At 43.2% G+C, this 22,240-nt stretch overlaps 1 protein-coding gene across 1 annotated transcript in view; it reads right to left on the bottom strand.

Annotated features, from left to right (window-relative positions):
- The window catches only part of LOC116429202 (zwei Ig domain protein zig-8), a 101,919-nt gene extending 98,269 nt beyond the window's left edge, over positions 1 to 3,650 (bottom strand). The window contains exon 1 of the mRNA XM_031981870.2: positions 2,726 to 3,650. The gene's annotated coding sequence lies outside the window, so the exon portion shown is untranslated. The remainder of the gene's footprint in view (positions 1 to 2,725) is intronic.
- Between the last annotated feature and the right edge of the window lie 18,590 nt (positions 3,651 to 22,240).

The raw sequence follows: 22,240 nt of genomic DNA on the forward strand, positions 1-22,240 counted from the left end.
TTCGTCATTATCTCTCGCATCGCGTAACAGACTTGTACATAACACACTGTAGATAAAAGATTCTGAAAACGAACACGTAGATGGTAATCGACCATCATACTTCCTACATGTACAGAAAATTGGATTATCAAGCAATGTTGTTGAATTTAAATAAAAACTTTAATAAATATGAAGCTTCTCTGTTTAAAGATCAGCGATCTGCCGTTATTGTGACTTTCGCGAAACAAATTTCGACGAAGGAACACAGCGATTCTCAAATTAAACTGGATAGATACGGGAAGAACGAAGGGTTAGTATATGAAAAGGTCGCGAAAAGTATTTGAAATGCGCGGCGCTACGTTTAATTTCAGAGAGACGGGAAAACCGCACGCCAAGCGCGACACTAGCGTTGTCAACTGCTGACGTTGCCAACGCGACACAAAAATGAAATGCAATTATCTCTGGTCGACGCGTTGGTAATTTTGCAGTGTTGCAAACGCCGCGGCCCGCGACGACGTTGTTATTATAGTTCCCCTTGTTTAATTGAAAAAAAAAGCGGGACGAGCGAATGCAAATACGAGACGTCGGTGCAAGAGAAATGCATCAACACGGTCGACGCTAAGTAAAATATTTTTTTTCCTCGCGAGCCGGATGTCGCTCGATCGAGCGTAGCCTATTTTTTAAAGCTGCACGGACCGCGGCGGAAGCTCGCGGAAATTCAATTCCATCATCAGAGAAATCCTCTCAAGTATATACATAAATTTCTGAAAGTCTCTCGCTTATTCAGCAACGGACCCGGATTGCTTATTCGGCGTGAAAATTCGTATGGAATCTCTGATAACTTGCCTCGCGCTCGCGAGCGCTATCTATTAAGCTTTGCCGCCAGGTTGATTACAAATTAAGCACGGAACTATGTCTAAGCAACGCGGGCAAATATTTTGATTAAAAGGATGAGTGTTGTTATAGCACTCTATTAATAACTTCTTAAGATCCGCATATCGTTAACTAAATGAAATCACGAATTTACAGAAAAATTGTCCGTGGTTCACTAAATCATTGCTGTTGAAAAATAAAATCCTTCACGTATATTAGAATAAAATATTATAATTCTACAAGTGTCATTAGTCACAGACCTAATGAGACATACCAACCATAATGTCCTTAATGTTTAATATAAAGCATTATCAGATAGCAAATAATTAATTTTTAGAATCACGGTTAAATCGAAAAGTTACATGGAAAACACAATTTCAGGATAAAATATTATAATTCTACAAGTGTCATTAGTCACAGACCTAATGAGACATATCAACTATAATGTCCCTAATGTTTAACATAAGTCATTACTCGATAGCAAGTAATTAATTTTTAGAATCACGATTAAATCGAAAAGTTACATGGAAAACAGAATTTTTCAATTTGTACCAGAAACACGATTCTCTGTTTGAATGCAATTCGGGTCACGACTGCGAAATGAAATTCCCGAATAGTAACCTCCCGCTCTTACATCGATATCTCATCCGGGCACGTACTGTGGATGCTAATAAAGCGATTTCATTGTTAAGCGCGCGAGCAAAGTTTCGTCATTAGTGTCAATGCGCGGCCGAATTATATAATGCGTTCGAGCGCGTTAGGATCTCGTAGAAGTAATTACAGCGTGTGCATATTTTGCTGGTTACCCCGAGCTACGTGTCGAGCAGTTTTGCATCTCACCGTTGGCGCTGCGTCGCTCGTATTAGGGGCGCGATTTAAATCCCAGTTGGATAAGACCTCTCATTATCAGATTAATTCCTGTCCGTTCGCGGGATAATTAACGTGTAAATTATATCGACGCGTTTCAATTCAGGCCGCCGATCGATCTTCTTCACCTGTTACCGCTTGATTGCATCTCACGTGTCGATTTTGAAATGGTAATGCATCTCGATTCATCCCTCGCCTATCCCTCGAAGTGTTGCGTTCAAGCAGAATTGACCGCAACTAAATTGAGTAGGCTCCGTTTGTAATTAACCGGTTAGATCCGCTGACGTTAATGTTTATTTCCATCGATTCAATGAAGGAAACAGCGGGAGTGCGATATTATTAACGAGCGAGGATGATTGATGGTCGAGCATTACTTTCGTGAGAAACGTATCTTGCAACGGCGGAAACAGCGCTATATTCCTTAATCGACATTAAAATTACCGTTTGATTATAATTGATTATTTAATCGGTTAATTTAAATTCCTCTCCCTACAACGTTCAACTCGGCTCGCAGTAATAATATTTTTAACTGAACTCAAACGCATGAATATACCATTCGCTTCGAATCGATCGAAGGCTATTACTCTTCCGTAATGATGAATATTTAAATTTTACAATTAATGGAAATCTGGAATAATCATAAGATTATTCGAATAAAGCAACCTCCGAAGTGATGAGAAATTATAAAGCAAAGAATATACTGACAAGCTAAACCTTTTACGAAATATCACAGATGAAATGGTTTTCGAGTGAACCAAGAATCCGTAAATACCAAGAGCATTTTCAATCCATCAATTGGTCATCAAGAATCTGTAAATATCACGAGCATTTTCAATTCCGTCTAAAATTCCCGTCGGGCTCGCCGTCAAGGAAAATTCGCTGAACCAGTACCCGCCGTCGTCAAACATCAAAGACACTTAAACTAAATTAAATACCTCCGTTGAAACAGCTCGCGGTTAACAGGGCACATTCATTAATTAAATCGTTTACAGAGCGATCCTCTTACCTCGCACAGTCGGCCGCGGTCCTTGCCCGCCGCGTAAGATCCAAAAAAAGGCCGTAGGGGTCGCAGCCTCACACGGGGCCGATCGAAGTTACGCGCACTTTTTCGCGTCGTTCACTGCAGTGGCGGTAACACGTTGCAGTACTCTTTCTCGCGGCTCGACTTCCGGTCCACTAATATCACAGCACTGTTGCGTCGCGTATGAAGCTCGAGTGCCAGCGAGGCGAAGTGCCTCCCGATCCCGGATCGAAGCGATCTCGCGAGCGACCGCGAGCACCCTGTTCGCGCGAGCGATCACTTCCGCCAGCACCATGGAAGGATCTTGATCTCGTCCGCCAGGATCGATCCCGCGCGCGTCCGAGCGCGGTTCTTTCACAGGACAACGAGTTCCAGCGCTTGTACACCGAGTCCCGGGACGGAAGTCCTCGATCCTTCCGCTCGGACTTTCATCTTAGCGAACCAGCCCCGGGGGTGTCTTCGGTCCTAATCGGATTCAGCATCTAACCTCAGAGTGTCCACGACTCGCGCGACAAACGCGAACGAATAAAGCACGTCCTGTATGGAAACAATTCTTCTCGAATGTTCCGCTTCTCCTTCCGTTTCTTCTCGCGTTATTCTTTTCTTATTCGACGAGCACCTTTGTCCCAGCTGCTAGCCTCGAGCGGTGAACACAATGCAACCGCGGCGAAACTTTCGAAAACGGAGGGGATCACGGGATGCGTCGCGTCGCGTAGTGTCGCGCGCGTGTTCGCCTCGTTTCGCTTTCGAACACCTCTTCACCGTGTACAAGGAGAGCACTCGACGTGTCGATGGATGCGCGAAAGCGTCGGGACGCAGCCAGCCAGCCAGCCAGGCCGTGGCGAGGGCACCGATACGCAGCAGGTAAGCCGAGCGATCACGATGCGCGAGCGTCGCGTCGTGTTGTTGGCAAGCGACTAACCCCCGACGCCGTCCTGCACCCCCGGACGCCGCGCATGCCCCCTACCTTAAAGAACTCACCCAACCCCTCTTCTCTGTGCCGCCCCAAAACCACGGTGACTTCATCTTTTTTGACGAGGAGCCTCCGAGACCCCTCCCTCCCATCGCGCTTTTATCTTCTGCTCTGTTCTCTCGTGTCCACGCTCCCTTCCTCTTCTTTCATCTTCCGCGCCTTCGACGTTCTTTTTTTTATTCCTCGCGCTCTCCAGCTTCCTTCATACCACCCTTTCTTCTTCCCCTTTCGCAGTCTTGATCGCTGCGATCGTGGCTCTTTATCGTTTCTTTTCTCCTCGGTGTTTGTTTTAGGTAGTCGGTTGATGAGATAATTTGTGAGGTAGGGTCTGATAGGTTCTTGAGGCTGGTAAGGAATTCGATGGGGCAGTGATGAGTGGATTGTTGTTTTGGATGGTATGGTATTTTATTCTGCGATAGCATTTAAACTTGAAAATCGAGCTTGATGAAATGAAATTTTGAAATGGTATTCGAAAATGGTATTTTGTTTGAAATATATAAAAAGCTACTTGGTTTTATTATGGTATTAATATTTGATTTTTTAACATTTATGTATGGCAGTTTGTACGATGGAATACTGTTTTGTTTAAACTGTATTCGATCTATTATATTAAATTATATTTTATATGTTCTTCTCGGAATTTTACAATCTGTGTTACAGGAACGTTTGGCTGCTACTGTTTGGCTGGAGAATATAATTCTTTTTATAGAGAGATCGGCAGTGAATTATTCCAAAATTATATAACTCGAGGCGCCAGTAACAAGAGTTCTCAAGTAACAAGTGTCTCTCGTCTCTGTTTGAATTAAATCTGTTAAATATTAACTTGTTGCATCTCGCGCGGCTGTCTATATTTTTCGATTTGGCATGATTCGGTACACTTTTACGAATTAATGTGATGTCGGCACGATACAGATGATTCCGGAGAATTTCATTATTATTCAGGAACTGGTGTTATTGTATAGGTAACCGCGCGGAGAGCCGAGTTTCACTGGCTGGTTTATTTAATCCCGCTACCGTGAATGAAAGTTATGAACGAATGTCGCAAATCGCGTATCAATTTAAGCTGTTCTCTATATTGTTTGTAGAATAAACTTTGCTTTCGTAATGAAAGTATCCCTGGATTGTTTGTAGGTGAAATAAAGATCGTCGATCCCAAACAGTACTTATCAATTCTAAAATCCACAGACTGTGCAGCCATTAAGGAATGAAGTATGACATTTCGCGTTCTAAATAAACATCCAACAAACAAAATTATAAGCATATTATTAATAAAACAATATTTATGTTTCGCGTGCTCCCTGAAATCCGACATACCAAAATAACTCCAACGTCTCATTCAGTAAATTTCATTAAATTTCATAAATCCCAAAAATCGCTCATTAAAACCAGATCACCAATAATACTGCTTCCATTTAACAATACAACACTCACTTTCAGCAAGTACAAAGTTCCCTTAACACTTTGACAAATATAAACTCCAAGGAAACTAAGAAATCAAGAACCTTTCTAACGACTACACTATCTTTCTCACACCTCATAGATCAATTAAAATTCGGTTCACTCGATAAGTAGTCAAGCAATTAACCCTTTGCACTCCAGAAGTGCCCCTCAGTCGCCATACGATTTAACACATCAAAATGATCAAATTTAATATTCAACATTAACCTTCGCATAATGTATTAGTAAGACATTGAAATCAACTACTGTTATTCCTTTATATCTGACTTTTTCTTAAGTCGATTTCAAAGAATGTCGTCTATATCTTGTCAAATGATATCGCGTATTTTCAGCGAAAACTTGTGCAAAGGGTAAATCTTCAAATTAACATGAAAAAAAATGGTGGCATCCGAATTCGAGCGAGGTACCAGACAAAGTGTTAAAAACGTGTGACACGAGTACGTCAAATTGAATCGCCGGGTCTATTTACGAGCGCTGGCGTCCCCAAACTGTTTCCGGTAGCGAAAGCGATACGCCCGATCCCACCCCTAGCGAGGATAAAAGTATCAGGATTGAGGAATCGAGTGTCGAAATTTCTTTCCGATCGCCGTAATGTTTCCGGGAAGCGAGCGACGCCATTCGAATTCCTCGGGCTTCGCGAAGATACCGCCGGTGGCAGGCATAAAGTCGAAGTTGAAGTTTAAGTCGATAGGGATGGCCGAACGATCGCGCGGCCGCCGCGATGCTGCCACGGAGAACGTTCGTGGTGCGCGCGATCGCTTCAACAGGTACAAACGACTCGGGGGAACGTTATCCCGCGACATATTGCGCTTTTTCACGCGAGACGCCTTTTTGACGCTGGTCCGACGCCGCAAATTATTCTCCAGCCCCTTTTTCAAACCCCAATCCGGACTCCGCCGGCGCTACTCGTTCGCGACACCCCGCGTAAATACCACCCCTGTAAACGAACAGTCTGAGAGATTTTCCTCCCTCGATGCACGGGAAACCATTTCCACTTCGAGCCTCGACGTTTCCTTCTTCTCGACGAGCATACTTAGTTGTATACATGGTGCTTTATCTGAACACGTTACTCGTAACGTTATGATTCCTTTTATAACTGCGTTTACTAGAATTATGTGCTTGTCGATTGTTTAGTTGAAATCGTTGGATGCGTTGTTAAAAGTTCAGGAATTAGTAGACGCGTTGGTGATAATTTGTAGAAACGATTAGATATGGTATTAATTAAAGTTGTTAGATTTGTTATTGACAATCTGCTAGAGATTACTGGATCTGTTATCAATAGTTCGTAGAAATTATTAGACGCTTTATTAAAATTTTATTGGAAATTACTAGATTTATCGTGAGTAATTTACTAAGAATTCCATGTTTATTTATGCGCACGTTTACTTCAGTGAGAATTGACGCAGAGAAATAATTTTTAACATCAATTCAAGAGAATTCAAGAGAATTGGTATTAAATATTATGGAATGAGTTATTGATGCGACGAAATGTTCCAAGCGCAGTTACAATAGTTTCGGATAATGAATGTTTTGAATGAAATATTTTTCGAGCATTTAATTCCAGGTGAGATATGCTGTATTGGTAAGTGCTGTATTTTTCCAATAGAAATTAAAAATACCTTTTATTTTCAGTTTGATGCGAACAGTTTCTGCTTGGAATAAGCATCATCCGATCGCATTGTTTTTTGTTACGCGAGGTCGAGAGGGATCAGCATCCGTCAGTGCCCGCGGGCGGTCATCATCAACAAGGGTGGCTTTTCCACGATGCTTATTGTTTAAATTCTCCTTTTCAGAACGGAACTTTTCGAACCATCTCTGTGTGGTCCGTTCATTACGGTTACCATTGTCAAACGCAATACTGATATTGCAGGGTGGCAAAAGGCCGTGCCGTGACCCAGTTCCTGCTCGTACAAAAAAAATAACTCTTATATCCTCGGCCGGTCCCATCATGTAAAATTACTACGAAAATTACGGTTGACCAAAAACAAACAAAAAGCTCCTAGTAATTTAGGAAACGCGTAAAGGTGTATCCTCGCGTTACATTCGTTTCAATCCGTACGCGGGAATTATTGAAAAGATAAGATATTCGCACGACAAAGGGTCCGTTCGCCGCATATGCGGATCAGATTAAATTCCAATTCTATTAGTTAATTTATTCCCACGTTTTCTTTCCGTATAGCCTGAAACACTATAATTAAACTCCGTTCCGAGCGGGTGCGCGGAACTTAATAAAATACCGGTCGAACGTTTTCGCCTCCCTTGATTACTGGGAGCAAATAATAACGATAAATCCGATGCTTTTAGAGGTAACGCGAATACGCTTCCGCGATGATATCTTTTATGTTATCTCCATTGAGTCCTCGGGCTGGACATAATTTTCTTGCTCGCGGCTCGGTGCCCATTCTCGTTAATAAATAACGACGTAACAAAATAAAACGCAACAAAGAACCTTTATTCCGGCTGCAACGCTCTTCGATTACGCGGACTGCGTAAACAGTTCAATTATTCTCGCGTTCGCGCGTTGGAACGCCCGCGCGTTCCTCAATGCGCTCGGTTTACCGTAATTATTATCGCGCGCGGAAAACATGCCGTCGCGCGAAAAAAGTTTATTAAAGGGATCGACGGGATGTGTGCGTTCAACTCGGAATTAATTCGAGTAATTTCATGTACGTGTTTCTTGCGGAAAAGATATCGGATTAATGGACACGTGTTTGTCCTCTTTTCCAAGGAAAATACCGGAACGAATTAAAAACAAACATTTGCGTTCCGCCGTCGCGTCGCGTCGCGTAGCGTCGCGCGAACGTAACGAACCTCGTAAATTCTTTGAACCGTGGGTCTGGCCGTGAACGAAGACTCTTTGGTCAAGCGAGCGAGGCGAGATCCATGAGAGGGATTAAAATGAACGTGTCACGCAATGGGAATTATCATTCATCGGTCTCCGGGATGAGTTTTTTAACCCTTGCAATATGAACTGGAGTACGGTAATGGGATCCGGAGAGACCGATTTAAAGATTCTCTGATACATATTCGAAACACTTGGCACTTCTCTTTATAAAAGTTTTCTTCGATTTGAAGGAAAGACTACAACTTAGACAAAAGTATATTCTATATTAATTATGCGTATAATTTCCACTGTTAATGATAGAGTGTTCCCAACATTACAACATTTCTGTAAAATTATAATTATAATCCTAATTGAGTCTGAACTCCTAAAAGTGCTTTACCCCAGTTAGCAAGAACTTTTGCATACAATTATTATATTGTAATTATCATGCTATTATAATGCAAGTGATAAGTGGTAGATTCATAAATTTGCAGCAGTTATGAGAAAATATCGCGTGTCATTATCAAATGTCTTATCGAATGTCATTATCAAATGGCTGCCGTAAATTATCTCTCGCGGGCGTCTCGGTTTTAATTTTAGTTTGGTTTGCAGCCAATTAAATAGCTGATCGTTTAAGTGCTAACAAAGAAGCCACGAGTACTTATTCAGACACCTTACCCTCCGGTGCTCACGGAAGAGATATCGATTCAGCTCTATCCAGGTGCGACCCTCGTCTCGCGCCACCGTTCCTGCCTCACGGTTTTCCGCCAGCCTCGAACGCCGCTCCACCTCGCGCCTCTAGAATCTTCCATAATTTTTCATCTCGAAATGATAACAATGCCATTCGTTAAACCACACTTTACATAAAATCGTCGCCTGTCCATTGTATTTTTACTTCCACGACCGACATCCCCCGCGGCCGGTGTATTTAATGGTTGCAACCGCCACAGTTTTGTCCCCGCGAAGATCTCCGGCCCGTGTCGTTATTATCGCGACAATGGTTATCGCGACGCCGGTTGCTCGAATAAATCTTGCTCGTGTATACTCAACGATTTTTCAAAGCGTTCCGTTCTTTGTTCCCGCCGGAGTCGTTCACACCTGTCGCGCGATATGTACAATTTCTGTTAAAGTCGTTATAATGCGTGACACGAAAAAGTAGTTACCTAATTCTCTCCTTTCGTAGTTGTAATACAAAAAGTGTCCTAGATGTTACACATACAACTATTCCATATGGTTTCATATAATTTGCGAACAGTGAGTAAAATAAAGTAAACTCTTCGCAATCCATCTAATTTCGAACTGAGGGGAACTGTTGCTCCTTTAAGTTCAATGTTAGAAATCTTGTTAAAAGACCTGAAATTCTCCTAATTACGCGAAACTACAGTACTAATTTCAAAACAGCTGAATAACCCGAAGTCGAACATCAATCGCGACACCACGAAGTCGTCAATACGAAGCGCGATCATTTTTTAATTCCATTTCACCCGGGCGCACCGCGAACGCGCGGTTATCAGATTTCAAAGACCAAAGGATGTCGGAGATAACGCCGGCGGAATATTAATTCCCGTCGTGTTTCTCTCTGAATTTTTTAAAGCGATAATCAATTCGATTGGCCGGAGGAATTTGCACGGCGACGATAAGGCGAGGAGAGGTGGGCGGGGGAGGCCGGGAGAGTTGGAGGGCGCTAGAAGAACTTTTCAATCTCACCCCCGTGCTCCGGCTAAGGATAAGAGGATCTTGTAAGCCGGGCCGATTCGTTTTACTCCCTTTCCCTGGAGCCCTTCGTCGCCGTCCCGTGGGAGAGCCCACGGTCTCGGTGTCGTGGCAGAGTAAAGAGGGTAAATCACCCCACGGCACTCACCTTAACGAGAGTAAACGGGCTCGTTCGGCAAATCCAGAAGCTCCCCGAGCAGGTACTATCGGCCATTTTCGGCTGAATAAGGGAAGAAAAGAGCGGTCGCGCGAGCGCGCAACACCGCGCGCACCGACGCGATCGTGCCGGAAGCTATATCACACTACGTTAAAGTTCAGCCGGCCCAGAGGAAAAACGTCGTGGAAGTTCGCCGTTCGAGTTGTTTCTTCTCGAGAGAGTTTCCACTGACGAACGACGATGGAGAGGGCAGCGAGAGCGCCGCCGGAAGAAAAAGAAAACGGGCTCCTCGGGGGAAAAAACAACTTCTACTAGAGCCGTGCGTCGCGAATGTAAACCAAACGGTTCTTACCGGTTCCGGTTATTGCCTCCGAGAAGAGCTCGCCGCTATTTTTCGGCTATATCGCCGCTTCTTTCGTCTGCCGCGGACTTGTGCAACGCTCCGCGAGAATCCACTTGCTATTCCGTACGCCTCGTCGAAATAAATGCTGGATTTGACTCATAATGCTAACGTTTTGGAACTTCCGCGTGGGAGGAGGCGGTTTAGAGATGGTTCTCTGCCGGCTTGCTATGCTTTTCTCCCTTTTTCTTTTTCGCTGTTTTTCTCGTGTCGTTCGGCGTGTACTCCAGCTAGCCAGACGCGTCGATTCGACGCTCCACCCGCGTCACTCGAGTCGTTCTCGTCAATCGGTTAATTTGAATCCGTCTGGCGCAGCGACGCGCAACTTCCCGTCTCCTTTCGAATTTTTATGACCTATGGATACTTCGCAGGCTATTTCAGTTTTTGCTTGCAAAAGTTAATAGAAATCGGAGTAACTCTATGACATGATTTATCTATGATTGTCTCGAAGCGATACATTGCTTCGTTACCTCTAATTTTCTTGTTACTTTTCTGCTTAACCTATGAATCTATGATACCTTTCATAACAAAGATCGCTGAAATTACTTTATCATTAATAATTCACTGGAAGCAAAGAATCCCTTAATTGTCTATATCCGCGTTTACTTTCAAGTGTATCAATTGAAAACAGGAAAAGAATATTTCATTTAAGTTTAAAATAACGAACCATTTATTTGTCTTCGCTTTAATTTGAAACGTTCCTCGTGCACTCGATACGATATTGTATAGATTAACAGATATTCACATGATTAAACCGAAAGAAAAATTCATTACTCCAGTCCGCTAATAAACGACGTTATACGTGGTCCTTTGTATGCACAAAGTTGCGCATCACTGATCTGGCGTCTCAGCGTTCCGAGTCGCTTTGCACCTGTAGCGAAACAGCGCGACAACGACGCGAGTGACGAGTTACTTTCACGCGGCTGTATCGCTGCTCGAAAAATATAAGCCCGTGGAAACTTTTTACCTCTGAATCCCATGTTGACTTTTAATTAACTCTCCCTTGTACGCGATCGTTTGCGGCTATTTCCGGAGCCCGGTCCAAATAAAGTTATCCAGCCGACGTTACTGCCCACTTATATTGCGATTTAGGTGTAATTACCGTTGCGTTTTTACCGAATTAATATCGAATTGCGAGTCTCGGCGCTTCCGCGCGCGACAGAATATCAGGTAATCTTTTCGAAAATTCTTTCTCGCTTTTATCGACAACGTGTCGTGCGCAGAGAGAGATTCATCGGTCTGAATAAATATTTGTGCAGTTTGTCGAATGAATTCTTGTTAGTTGAATATTTCATTTGGATAATTAATATTTATTTCCAGCGGCGGAATATTCGGTGTTTATATCGGAATAATTTATTGAAAAAATTTTTCAACGAGCCTCGGCTGTAACGTTCTGGAAAATTAACATGTGCGGGAAATAAAATGTTGCTCGTTATTTTTATATTTTATTTATTGGCCGTACGAACGTTTTCCCAACACTGATTTCACGGTATTCCCCTATGTGTCAGACCCGGCTCGAGGTATCGTGCCATTGATACAAACTCTTCGTGACAAGTTATGAGGACGATTCTTTTGTAAAGTTTTCGGATCGTTGTTCAGCTGACAAACCTCTTGATCGGATCTCGATTGTGTGAACAGTCTGTGGTAATACTACGCGTCGAACGAAACCTTGTTACTGTTTCTGATAGAATGTTCCTTGTGATATATGGATTTCTGAAATATCAGATATTAACACTGATTTCTTGAAAATTATGTAACACTTGGTATAATAGAAGTATAATGATACGTTGAATACATTTTAGTTAACACGTTGAGTGCCGCGAAAAACATCAACGTATTATGTATCACTTATCCTTTATACAGCAAAGATACAAAGCAAGAATTAATTCTTTGGTATGAAAATTCTTATATCACCATATTATCTAGTTATTTACGTTACGGGAAATTTGTATTCAAAAAGAATTATCTTCAAAGTAATAATTATTTTCTTGTAAATTGAAAGCTCCGGTTATCGGTGACCGCCGTGGCAGTCAAAGTGCTAATTAAATTCCTTTTAACTCAAAGAGTTATTACGCTTATCATTATCAAGCAGGAATACAATTAATTACATCTCTTTGAAATAATTCTCGACAAGCTTTTTCTAAAGCATTAAACGATCAGAGTGTCGCGACAATCTAGATTGCCACGTTTTCGAGGAACACTGTTTCAATATGGTGTACAGTCTCGCGAATCGAGAAATTCTCGTCTGAGTAGAAAATCAGGTGGATAACTCAAATTCCTCGAAAACTTAACGGCCATTGTACCATGATTACTGTCTCGTGGCGAGAGCGCCCACAAATTTCGTCAGTACGAAATTACTGCAACTACTCTGCCCTCGGGCCTGACAGTTAATGCGAAACGCGGAGTTCCGACCGAAGGATTCGAAATTACAATAACTGGGAATATCGTCAGCGAACAACGAGCACCGCTCGATTAGATATTAAACTGTATTTTGAACTCGGCTTATTATCATGTCCATTCTACACATGTTCCTCGTAATTAATCACGTTGTAGACGAACATTGAAGAAATCGGGTTCTCGTTTGTAGCTGTCTATTATTTGCCAGACATGCTACTGTTTCGATCTTATTCAAATTTCACAGATTGTCATCAGACAGTTGTCAAATTCAAGTACAATCCCCGTCATTTTCTCAAACGCTCATTTTCGTCGATGATATTAATGAACTGTGTGAAGCCCGTAGCTCAAACTCAGTAAATCGACACACTGCCTACGATAATCTTCAGCGTTTTGTATATCACTTATTACACCATAGCAAAGACAAACTGTATTAGAAACTATTAATAATGTAACATCACATTTCATACTTTCCACTATTATCCAGTGACTTAATTTACTAAATACTTTTACTCGACGTCAATCATTTTATCGCAATCATATTCAATCTATTCACAAGCTCCCTTAACTCTTTCACGTCCGGTGACACCAACGTGGTGCCATTTGCATCCCGTTTATTATTTTCGGTGGCCTCAACGTGGTGCTATTGGAAATTACACGTATTTTTAAGTACACGTATTACACGTATTTACACGTATCATTTAATAAAAAGCAGCTAAGTTTATTATGTTGCAATAAATTTTATATTTGTACATTTTAATGAACAACTTTGCAAAAAGTTCCGGCGACAGAGAAGAAAATTTTTGTGAACCGTAAACGTGTCAAATATTCCACATTAAACATCTCTCCTGCCATCTATTAATCACTCTCCTCTCAACAAAATCATGCAAACAAACCGCTGAGCAACGAGCCTCGCAAAAATCCGAACCAGAGATAAAATCCTACCCAAAAGAGGCGAAAGTAATACGTGCGGCAAAGCCTTAATGGCCCTTAATAGCAGCCGGTGTCATTAGACCGAAACAAACTGCCACTTCGCCGTACGGAGCGTCGTCGTCGATCATTCCGGGGGGAAAAGGCGACGGCAGACGGCGAAAATCCAAAGGGAAACCGTTCCGTCTGCGGCACGGCGTCGCGGCGGGGGGGCAAGGGCTGATATCATCCGGGGACCGCGCACCCACGAATTTCGACACTGGCGAATTACGCTAACCATTCGCATCCCCTGCATTGTTGGAGGGTTAATGCGAGACGTCTAGCCCCCGTCCCCTGCGTCCCACCCTCGCAGCCGACTTCAGATTACAATGGTAGCGCGGCGACGTCGCGGCAGACGTGCGGTGCTGTTGCGCGATTGGTCCCCCGCGTTAGGTCGAGAAGTGCTCCCGGCCGGAGTGCCACGTATCTGTACGAGCGCGACGTACAACGCGGTATATACGGGAATGCCGCGCGGGCCTCCCCTTAATCGTATTTGTACGCACGCCCGTATTTATCCTTCTCTTTAGCAGACTGTCGCGGAATCCCGTCAACGTACTATTCCACGTTATTGAAGAGAACTGGCGCGAGACGAATTCGCGGATCGAACCGCCCCCGGCTGTGGGAAACCGTGCGGGACATCTGTTCGTGGGGAGGCAGTTTAATACAGACGACGCGTAATGCCCCTCTTTTCTTTCCCTTGGAACCTGCGGTTATTGAACTCCCGATGTACCGTGGAAATTTGGATTGAATTAATTTTTTGATTAACGGCGGGAATAAGGGTTTTATCCCGAGACTTCGTATAATCGCAAAATCCACGGTCCATTCGAAATAAATCAGTTCCGATTCACATATGAAAACAGTGTAACATAAAAAGTTAATTATCGCTGAAGATACTTTACACCACTTCAGTGTATTTACATGTATTACATGTATTAACCAGTTAAATGTGGAATTTAGTTTGAAAAATCTCTCATTGTGCGCGCAATAAAATCAAATGAACACTCGTTAAATGCAGGCCAAATGCACTTAGAATATATCCTAACGAGAAACTGAAGCGACACGAAGAAGAATTATAAGTTTGTCTCAAAAAATAATCCATCGTTGAAAAAGTTAGCACCATTAAGAGTTTTGAGATGACGTGTATCCTTGTCAAACACAGTTAACTGGTTGATGCTGTGGTGGTGGAATTGCGAGAGACAGTTTAATATACGATGTATTATGTTCCTTTTTCTTCTCTTGGAACTTGGGTTTATTGGATTTTGATGTACCATGGAAATTTGCGTGTTTTTGTTAATAAAGTTGATGATGGTTTTTGTGGAATTGTAGATTCCATTAGAATTTTGAGTTTGTTAACACGTTGAATGCCATGGGGGTCACCGGTGACCTCCAACCAAGTTGAGATGCTATGGTTCATTAAATTAAACGATGGTTATTTGAAAACATTTCTGTAGTATAAATAATGCTACCCAATGTGGTGACGTTCAATTAAATCAACGTGCAATAATAATAATGCAATTCAATCGAGTGATTGAATATCATATTTTTTCCATTTTGTGCATTTTGCTCTGTGAAATTGGCATTCAACCTGTTAATCTATCATTTTCTCGAAATTCTGAAGTGACAAATTGATAATTGTGAAATAACGTAATGTGATGTTACTTGTAGTTCATTTTCCTTTGTAGATTCATCTCGGGCGAGTGTTTCCGAGTAACAATAGTTCGTTTCAGAAATGGAATTTAGTCATTCGTAATATTATTTCATTGTTAATTGTTTGCAAGACCGTTATGCCGAACTCGAGATATCTTTAGAACCCGAGTACTCAGTTACACGAGGTTTACCTCTGACACAAGATACTAGGAAGTATCCTTACAGTTCCCGTAAGCCACCTATAAACGTGTATTTACTTGCAGACTTGACAGGAAATTTAAATAGTCTTCACAGGAAACGAACATCTTTTGAAAGGACATAAAAAAACAGAAATTATAGATACCTGTTATTCTAATACATTAAAACTGAACCACTGGCAACCTAAAATTTGTCTTGTGTTTTTACTATCTCATAATTTACGCGCTTACGTTTGTCTAATAATTTTAATACGACTGTCCGCTCGGTACATATTTAAGGAATTCATAATTTTCCGTGAATCAATGGAGAACTGATCACTCGTTCCGAGACCATTTGCCGAGCGACGAAGAAAGGAGAAAAGGAGGGATCGTTAGAGCAGGATCGTTAAGGCAACAAACGGCAAGGAACGCGAGGAAAACGTAATAAAGCTTTGTCGACTACTCCCCCGGCGCCGTGACTTCGATCTGATTTTGGTATTCAGAAGCCATCGATGAAAAATTTCATCTGCTTAGCTTTGATCGATCTTCCACGTCACGTCGTCATATGGAAGCCATTCTTTACCATATCCTTGTCTTTGTATCAAAGTGGAACGTAGGTGATCGTTTTCCGGTCGAACACCACTGGTCGCGTACGTGTTTCATATTTCTCGATCGCGGGAATCCATCCGAATGGTATTTGTCCCTCTTTTTTCCTCAAATTGGACACGGTATCCTCCTGTACAAAATACTTCGATATAAAGTTGAATAGATCACGCTAGTTACATATAAATTCTCATCGAATAACGGTCCATCGAGAGACGCGAACTGCAGCCAACGTTGCTCGCTTTTCAGGGGAAAATTATGAAAACATTTATCAATTCCCAGCAAAGGTACACCGCCTAATAAATTTCTTTTGAATTCGCGTTTGACAAGGAAGACGAATTTATTCGTAGACGATGAAAGAAGCTTCCGCGGAAAATCGTATTTTTTCGTGTAACGAATGTGTTATATCCTTCGGAAACGCGATCAAGCAGTCTTAATCCGCCGGGCACGCACGTCGAGATTGCGTGGGCCGGCTAGATTGGTTAATACTGTGGACGAATCCCCGCCAGCGGAATATTTATGCGTTTCAGAGAGGCGCCGCCGGGCTAGCTGCGAGATAGCCGGAGACAAAAATAGTGGAGCACAGGCCCGACGAGACAGACATCGTAAACACAAATTTATTAACGGGCCTCCGACGACCGGGCGAAAAAAACAAGTTGGCCGGAGGCACGAGGATGGAGGATGATTTTTCAGTTTATCAGGATTAAGGATAGTCTGTCTGGCCCCGGGAATGACTCCGGCGACGGGGTTCCGCGGAAAATTAACAGAATGACGCTGTCTCCGAGTCCACGTGCCGGCTGACGGTATTAAAAAGCGGCGAGCACGTAATTCATTTAGAGCGAAACGATGCTCGTCTCATAAACGTCAACGTAATTATTCATTGCAGCTAGCATTTCAAATCATGAGCTGCCGTCCGAGTTAAACATTCATTTCTTCCGTTGATTGACGTTCGTCGTCATTGCTCCGCAGAACTGTGGACAGTTTGGACACTACAAGGGTTTTTGAAAGCTTCTCTGTTGAATCCTAGTAACATTCGAAAATTTTGATATTTCTCAGTTGCCAATAAGATGATGAAAATAATCTGAGCAATTAAACGTTATGCAAGACAATCAATTTCGAGTCTTCCAGTTAGTTTCAAGTTTGTAGTTAATATTTGAATCATCGCATCGAAGAAACCTGAAGAAATCAATATCCATTAACACCAGGTTTACGGAACCCGTCAATTTGACGGATACTGAATTTACTAAACATTATTTATTAATAATTTAAGTAGACTGGAGCAATTACGCGAATACTCTACTTTTGAAGCTATAATCTTCGCGATTTTCATAGAAGAACACGTAATTTTCTAAGAACAATAGAATAAAGTGTAGAATGAACGTCCGTAAATCTAGCATCAATATCCCCATCTTCGTAAACATCTCTCCGATTCATTACAGCGAAAGCGGCACGAAACTTCGGCCAAAAACCAGCTGACCATTTAAAACGCCCGAGTCTTCAATTTTCGGTTAGCCGTTAACGCGGCGAAGGTAAATTACAATTCCTCCAATTTTCGGAACCATCCGCGCGCCTTTGAGGGCGCGGCGCCGAAACTAAAATACTGAATCCCTAACGAGGATTATATGGATCATCGTTCGACGGTTAATGCCGGGCCGAAATGCCTTCGTCAGTCAACTGCGAGGGAAGTGTCTGCGCTGAGGTCCGTGGAATAAAACATCGGCGATATTTAATACGCTCCGCGGGAGCGAGGTTCGAAGCGGGCGGCAAACTCGTCCGCGGGCTAGGAAATCGTTAAAAGTCGGTCGGATGTTCGCGCAGCGGCTCCACCCCCGGAATTCCATTTCCAAAATGTTCCGATGCCGCTCACCTCCCAATCTCCTCCCCCCCCTCCAGCCAACGTAACGCGGTAACAGTATCTAGACCGTAACTTTATACCTAACGTATTAACGTGACTGCATAGCGGCTCTCTTGCCTAGCTGAAATATACATTGTTTCCGGCGTGACGCGGCCGTCTGCGATCATTATTCCGGCGGATGTTCGGTTCCGCTGTAAAATGGCGTTACGACGACGGACGACACGCCGAGACTTCCGATCACACTGGGCGGCGCGCGGACAGCGAAGTTTCGATGTAACCTCTAACACCGTTTCGCCGGCTCTTTGAGCGGACGCAGCATCCCGCGACGCCTTTGATGATCGATGCCACCGTGACGTAAAATTGACGTTATCGGGTCGTGTACAGATTTAGGGAACGTTGATGCCTAAGACGAAGTCGGGAACAATTACGCGTACTTGTAATATTTAGCGATACTATGGATAATTTCTTTGCTGCGTTCTTCTTGTGGTTCTGTGACGTTGATTTATGGATTTTTGTGAATGTTATATTTGGTTCTTGAAATATCAACTATTCATGCTTCTTTTCGTTGCTCTATTGATCTCTCTATTGTTCTATAGCAACTCCAACTACTGGATTTCTTCATTACTCTACTTATCTTTCTGTTGTCCTATTGCACTACCAAGTGCATCTTTCTCATCAACTCAGTGTACACTATTAGGAAATGAATATTACAGCTACAATGTTATAAGATAAGTAAGCTTATAGGTTGACGGGTCTATTTTCACATCGTGACACTCTATTTTCAAGAACACATTAAATACTAAGAGCGTATCCAATGCATACATCAATAGCTTCCTCGAACCGGGCGCTCCGAGCAAGGCTTCGCCAGCCTTTAGCAAAGTTCGAGGAACGTCGACCCTCGAACCGCGTTCCTGTTCCCCGCGATTTCCCCGGAATCGGCGTTTCGCGAGCAAAGTTGAGCGCGCGGTTAACCTCGACCGTATCTAGTCCATTACCGTTCGAATGAATTATTCCCGCGAACGATAAGAACTTAGAAAGAATGTTTCCAAAGGGGACTTCAAAGGTTTTAACCGGCGGCGACCTTGTTTCTCTGGACGTCGATAGCGGCCGGCTTTACCGTCGGACACTGCGATCACGTGCACAGCGATTTGTTTCCTAACATCGGCCGCCTATAGCCGGTGCCCGTGTTCTGCTCGTGGCGGGAATATTTCTCGTTTATCGAGCGCGACGGAATAATTCCGCGCGGAGCGGCTGCGTCTGCCAGGTGGAACTTATTAGGGACACGCTCATCGGGATGCCGTGTTAAGTTCGTCGAGTTGTGTTTACGTCTCTTTCAATTATTCGCGCTTTTGTAATTAGTACACGAGGATCTTCGTGCAAATTCTATCGCAGTAATATCTACATAGTTACCATGGTAACTTTCGCTAATTACGTTAGCTTATAATCAAGAACATCGAGACACTTGAACGTTCATCTTAACACTGCACTCTGTTGATGCAAATAAGAGAGGCTCTATAAATCAGGTGAACCGGAGGATCAATCCTGCAGTTCACTTTGATTTCGGTGTACATTACTTTTTCGTTACAGTCGCTTATTCTCTCTTTCAACGGTGATACGAACATTTTATTTTAAGTTTAGCAAAGGTAAACAGGAGGATTAATTATATCATTATTATCACAATCTTTATATTACGCTATCATCAAAGTACTTACGTTATTAACCAGTTAACTGTCTTTGACGAGTATACACCTCATCGTAAAGCTTGACATGATACTAATTCTTTCAACGATAAATTCTTTATTTTTTCACGTAAACATGTAATTCTTCTTTGTTCGGCTTTGATGTTTCATTAAAATATACTCTACGTACATTCATCCTGCGTTCCACGAGTAGACGCTCCATTTTTCAATTTTATTGCGCGAACGAGAGGTTTTCCAACTAAATTCCACAGTTAACTGGTTAAATCTCTTCATTCAACATCAGTCATTTTAGATATCAAAATTCTTCCCAAGTAATTTCGAAATGTTATCAACGACCGCTACGACAGTTAAATCGTCAACAATCCCTCACAACAAAAAATAATGAAAGCTTCTGCGATTCTTGCAACAGCATGAGTCGCAAGAAAATCGTAGAATCGAGTAACCAATCGTAACAAACAAAGAATCGCTGTATCTCGAACCTCGGCAATTCCCAGCGAAATTCTACCGCGAAAGAACAAGCGGGTTAACCTTTCTTCACGCCAAGATAATCGGGCGCAGCAAAAAGCGCACATACGAATCGCAAAATAAAGTGGGCATTCGTCTCGCAGTCGAGAAGCCGGAAATTTTTCCGTCCGTGGGAAGGATCGGTCGTCCGCAAGCCGCAAGCATTCTTCGTTTCCATCGTCGGTACGAAGAAACAGATTCGCTCGCGTTTCTTGTTTCGCCCGATATATTACGCTACCGCTCTGTGTCTGCGAGTCGACGGATGCCAAGGAATTCCGGTTGAATCGGCGGCGGGCGCGGAACGTCGCCGCCGGGAATCCTTCGAGCAGCGCACGCGATCCGAACGAGTTTTCGGGGACGCGCTCGGTTTATGCGAATCACCGCGTCGCGACAACGCGAACAGCGTTTCCCTTCCCGCGCGCAGAGATACTGGGAACTGCGAGAGTCACGTACCGCCGACGCGACGCGACGCGACGCGACGCCACACCATAGAATTCCCCCTTGGAATTCAAGCGGAACAGAGTCGAGCACCGCCCCTAATTTCATCCGGCCCCTGAATAATAGCCCGCGCTGATAGCGGTCGGGCGCGCGACCATTCGCATTAACCGCCTGGAAAAAAGCAGCTTGCTCCCTGTTTTATGTATTTAGTTCAGCTTAACCCGTTCGAAAATGGTACACCTCGTACGTAATGAAGTACCTACAAATAAAATTACTTACTGATTAAATGTAATTTAGTAACAGGGAAGGTACAAGAATTCAATCAAACTCGAAGTTAGAAAATGTAAGTATCGTAGTATATTGTTTGAAACTTTGATTACGAATGTGACGCTATTCGAAGGATTAGAAGCAACGTGAAAAGATTCTACGAATAAATCGTTGTTTTATTCAAAGCATTGTTGCTGGCATTACCTGCTTTCGGATGTTTCTGTAAAACAGATTTTCCAGTATTTTACGAACAAAAAGACTGATTAAATTTACAGAGCGAAGAATCGACGGAATTCTGCAGTGTTTAAATGAAATACAACGGTTCGAAATTTTCGGAACGATTGAAACGTTTTATATATATGCAAATCCCTTTCAGTTCTCGATCTCCGGGGCTCGTTCACGCATTCCCATAAACGTCCGTCACAGGGAAACGATGAAAATCTTGCGGGACGAATAGCGACGGCGTGATTCGATTGTACGACAGCTGCCAGCGCGCGCGGCTTCTCCCTGACGATAATTGCGTTTGCGTCATCGGCCGATTCGTTTTCGCTGCATAGATCCCCGGGGATACGTCTATCGCGCGGCGCGGCCGCTTCGCCGTCGTCGACGTCGTTCCCCGTCGTCGAAAATAACCGGTCGATCGGCCCGCTTCTTGTACACAGCCGACCTGCCGGTGCGGCGTCCTCCGCCATTTTCTGGTTCGTTTAACGGTGGCGACCGCTCGTTATTCACGCGACCCGTGTGGATTTCCACGGGCCCACGTCACCCGGTCACGCCAATTAATTCCACGCCGAATGAATAATAATGGCGACCGTTCCCGCCGAGCTTTTTGCGGCGACGATAATCGCCTAGTCGTGATCGGCTTTGTTATCGAAACGGTCAATCGAACATCGACGCGGCCGTTTCTAGCGTTCCACTGCGCTCCTCGTGGCATTACAACCCGCGGTCTTCCAGCTATCCCAGATATTACGTATTATACGTTCAGCTCGCCCTTGTTCCATTAAGAGCCTCAGATTCAGTCCCGAATTATAGTGCGATTATTACCATAAATTATATTATATTATTACTCGTAACATTCTATGTTGCGTAACACAATATTGAGTTGTATTATGTTACATTATGCTGTACGGTATCCGTATTATAATTACCTCGCTTGAAATCGGATCAGAAATTGGTGTAGAAACTTAAACGCATTTCGAAATCACTAATGCCACATTTTCGCTTTATTTTCTTTTAGTTGTTTACATTGAGCGGTAAGCGAATAATAATGTTAACGCGAGAATCGTTCTGGAAGGGCCGAACGAAAGCGCGGACCCCCATTTTTCTCCAGGGAGGAGACGTCAAAGCGTCGGAATCCAATTAACGACGTCGCAGCTGCGCGCCGTAAATAACGCAAGCCCGGGGCTCTAAGTATCAAATATT

The sequence above is a fragment of the Nomia melanderi genome, chromosome 3, assembly GCF_051020985.1.
Source record: "Nomia melanderi isolate GNS246 chromosome 3, iyNomMela1, whole genome shotgun sequence".
NCBI classification, from domain to species: Eukaryota; Metazoa; Arthropoda; class Insecta; order Hymenoptera; family Halictidae; genus Nomia; species Nomia melanderi.